At 33.4% G+C, this 4,512-nt stretch overlaps 1 long non-coding RNA gene across 1 annotated transcript in view; it reads left to right on the forward strand.

Moving 5' to 3' along the window:
• Window positions 1-1,503: 1,503 nt before the first annotated feature.
• Window positions 1,504-4,512, forward strand: part of LOC111083535 — a 13,449-nt gene continuing 10,440 nt past the window's right edge. The window contains exon 1 of the long non-coding RNA XR_002609094.1: window positions 1,504-1,683. This is a non-coding gene — a long non-coding RNA (uncharacterized LOC111083535). The remainder of the gene's footprint in view (window positions 1,684-4,512) is intronic.

The following is a 4,512-nucleotide window of genomic DNA, read 5'->3' on the forward strand; positions in this document are numbered from 1 at the left end:
ACACCAGAAAACTAAACCCATGATGATTAGGGTGTGTAGTATCATCAGTTGAGTATCCTTGCTGTTAACTCTTTCAGCACAGGCTCAGTCCCTGGGACCAACCTCGTAACCATTTTGTGTTTGTTATAGTTTTCATGCTATAACTTTTAAAAAGGTAAGTGAATGTTAACGAAATTTGGTACATTATCAGTAAACATTACAATGCTTTCATACACAAAATATAAAAATTTTTTATTAAGTCTTTAGGTTTGTACCACAATGTTTTTCTCAAGCGTTTTTTTTTCCTTTTCACATGTTGCCTATCTAACATGCAATGTAATTTTCATTTTAAGATTAAAAATACTTTTATGCATCAGAACATTGTCAAATTTCACATGCAAAATCTTTATAATGTCCAAATAGTTATCAAACATTTCTTAAGAACAAATTTTATATTTCATCTGTTATTTTCAGTAATGAAGATACTTATGTGGGCCAATTAAAAAAGTTGTTTGAATTAGTTTTCTAATCTAGATATTAGAGATTTTTTATTTATAGTTTTAGCATATTATTAGCTGTTTTAAATATTCTTCCTAAAAGATGGCAGTATTCGAAACTCTAAATTTTACATTGTTCAAGAATTTTCTAATTAACCCTTTCATTGCAGCTGGGTGAATGGGTTCAATATTTCTGTGGAATTGTTGGTAGCATTTTTTTTTCAGTTTTCTGAAATAAAGTTAAAAATCGTTATTTTGCTATAAAAGAAAGTATAAATATATCTAGGGAAATATTTTTTTAAATTTAATTTTAAATTATAATGAAAATAAAGATGAGAATAGTCAGTGATAGAGAAACATTATTCAAGGTATTTGATGATTGAAATAGCTATTATACAGAAAGAGAAGCTTTAAAAGAGGTAAATATAGAACCTATTGAAGTTCAAGGAAAAATACTCCAAACAAGAAAGTTGGTTGGTATCAAATAGATTTCATGGTTTGTTTAAAAGATTGAATACACTATTAAAATGAGTGTAATCATTTGGGAATTATAACTTTCTGCAAAGATATTTCAACAAAAAAAAAGCATTTGTTAAGAACAAACAAGAAATCAAATTCTAGGAACGTAAAGAACAATGTTACAACAATATGTCAATCACACTATACCTGTTGTATCCAGTGCCGACAAAGAAGCTATAAGATAGAGTTCTGTTTCGATATATTTGTTAGAAAAGCTTATAGCCATTATAAATATCGCACATAATGAACTAAGGTATAAAAATATAAGGAAGTGAAATAAACATTGATCAAGTTTTAATTTGTTTGAAAGAACTGTTGAATTGAGCCAATTACTGTGGGTGGCAGATTTTTTTCGGTTTTCAACATCAACCCACAGTAACGTTTGAAGAATCTTTTTAGTTCTATGAGATTTAGTCTACTGCTAAAGTGAGTGTAGTGTTCATTAAGAATAAATAAAAGTGATAGTTAAGATGTTATAATTTATATATTTATATCCCTGTTTTCTTGCAGGAACATCCTATTTGCACGATTTCTGTATATGCACTGTCAACAGTGTTGCCAGCCCGTTCATTCTTCATGAACTGGTCTTGGAAGCAGCTCATTATCTTTCTGTTTCTGGTTCAGCCCCTGTAGCCCAGGGCTTTAGATCTCACCTGCTCACCCCCCTCATTCAGAAGTGTCAGCAGATGTGAGTTGAATGTTTTTTATCTTGGGGGGGGGGAAACAAAAACAGTTATAGGTATCATTAGAAACAACTTAATATTAAAACTTATTTTACTAAGTGTTTCCATAAATTATACTTCTATCAAGGTTTTTCAAAGTATTTAAATATTGTAAACGTATGTATTGTGGGTCGTGAAGTATATGTCTTAACAAATGCATTTTCATATGATTAAACGGTAGGAAAGAGAACATTATGTTTGAATACAGATGCCTCTTACATCATGATATTTAAGAATGGGAACATGAATGTGTATGTGACAGTGCTCTGTGGGAAATATTGGTGATAGCAGTAAAATGTGGATATTCTCAAGAAATGTCAGTGTATAAACTTAATTGTGAAATTATTAATGATATTTGTTTTTCTATTCTGCTTTCACAGGGTGGTCCACCTTTCAAAATAATATGTTCATTGTACAAGTAGCTTTCTGGTAGATGTTCGTGTCTAGACAACGGTATCTTTACACACGTTTCAGGGTTTCTTCTAGTACCTGTAGTATACAGGATATGTTCATTGTACAAGTAGCTTCAGGTAGAAGATGTTCGTAACTAGACAACGGTATCTTTACACACGTTTCAGGGTTTCTTCTAGTACCTGTAGTATACAAGATATGTTCATTGTACAAGTAGCTTCTGGTAGAAGATGTTCGTAACTAGACAACGGTATCTTTACACACGTTTCAGGGTTTCTTCTAGTACCTGTAGTATACAGGATATGTTCATTGTACAAGTAGCTTTCAGGTAGAAGATGTTCGTAACTAGACAACGGTATCTTTACACACGTTTCAGGGTTTCTTCTAGTACCTGTAGTATACAGGATATGTTCATTGTACAAGTAGCTTCTGGTAGAAGATGTTCGTAACTAGTAACGGTATCTTTACACACGTTTCAGGGTTTCTTCTAGTACCTGTAGTATACAGGATATGTTCATTGTATATATTTTATGGTATAACCTAGGACATATTTTGGGTATATAGCTTGTTGAGTGTATTAATTGTAGAGTTTCATTCAAGAAACACCTGCATGTAAGATATGTTTGAGTGTGTTTAATCATGTTAAATATTTTTTAAATGTAAATTATGGAGGAAAACATTGTTGCTGGGAAACAGATCCCATTATGTAGAGTCCTGTATATCGAGACCGTTGGGGGTAAAGGCAGAACGGTGTATTTGTAGGACCAAGAGGACATTGTCTTTTTTCACATTTTTTAAAGATAATAACAGTTTAGAATCTGATTATTTTGTGGCAAGTCACTGTACATATAGTTGAACAGATACTTTTGTAAAAGTAAAAATATGACATTTAAATGACAAGAAATTCAAAAAGTTAACCCAGGTGTTAGTCGTACTGCTACTGGTGTATTGAAATCAAATTTTTTTGTATTTTTTATTGAAAGTAGTTAAATAAAATTTCCAGTAGTATCACACCTAATTCTTGACATACTACAAAACCTTTAAACAAACTAGGATTTTTATGGTGTAAATGCATTTTTTTAAGTTGTTAGATCATGATATAATTAATTAAACTTGTCATAAGGCATTAGTACTTGGCTTGTTATATTTTTACCTCTACCACCAAAGGTGGACAGAGCTTGTTTTCACACTTTTAATGTGTGTTTGTGTTTTGGTTAGCAAGATTTTTCAAAAATGGCTGAATGGATTTGCATGAAAGTTGGTATACATTAGTACTGTGACCCAACATAGAAGTTATTACTTTTCAGAGGTTCTTGAAATTTATAAAAATCCCTATCTGTTAACATGAAGACCAGTTTTTCACACTGTATCTGTCAACATGAAGACCAGTTTTTCCCACTATTTTTCCTCTGTAACTCAATCAAAAAGGTTCAGATTTTAATGAAACTTGGTGGACATGTGTAGAATATCATTCCTCGTTATCCTGCCAAAAATGGTTTGTGTCCATTGATAAAGACTGACGTACGGACAACATTTTCGTATTTTTTGAGAGCCAAGTATGATCAACGGCACGTGGAGGTGTGTGTGCTCTACATAGTACCCTTCTAGTAACTGTATTCTTTATCTAGTCCCTTAGGGATATCAAAGAATTAGAAGGATGTAGTCCAACCACCTTGTTTGTTATGTCCGTTGCTGATAATGCGTTTTGTTTTACCTGTAGTTCATCAGGCCACTGGAACACAACAAACACAGTAGTGGTCGGAACACTATTTACTATAAGCCATTCATTACAACAAAAATTGTTCTGGTGTGAATGCCTTTTCCCAGCTAGCAAAGCATGGTTATAACTAATTATGCTTGTCATAAGACATTAGTTAATTCTTATTATGACATTAGGATTAATACTAATATCTTATGATAAGTACAGTACACCACCGATTTTCCGGCACCTTCTTTAATCCAGACAAAATTACGAGAGCACACTTGAAATTCTCGCGACTGCTAGACTACTTTACTGGGTGGCCAAAGATGGCATTGCATGTGGCGCGCACTCTATTGGGATGGGCTACTAACATTTTAAGTAGGTACGTCATGGCATTGCATGTGGCGCGCACTCTATTGGGACGGGCTACTAACATTTTAAGTAGGTACGTCATGGCATTGCATGTAGTGCACTCTATTGGGACGGGCTACTAACATTTTAAGTAGGTACGTCATGGCATTGCATGTAGTGCACTCTATTGGGACGGGCTACTAACATTTTAGATAGGTACGTCATGGCATTGCATGTAGTGCACTCTATTGGGACGGGCTACTAACATTTTAGATAGGTACGTCATGGCATTGCATGTAGTGCACTCTATTGGGACGGGCTACTAACATTT

The sequence above is a fragment of the Limulus polyphemus genome, unplaced genomic scaffold, assembly GCF_000517525.1.
Source record: "Limulus polyphemus unplaced genomic scaffold, Limulus_polyphemus-2.1.2 Scaffold9985, whole genome shotgun sequence".
In the NCBI taxonomy this organism is placed as follows: Eukaryota; Metazoa; Arthropoda; class Merostomata; order Xiphosura; family Limulidae; genus Limulus; species Limulus polyphemus.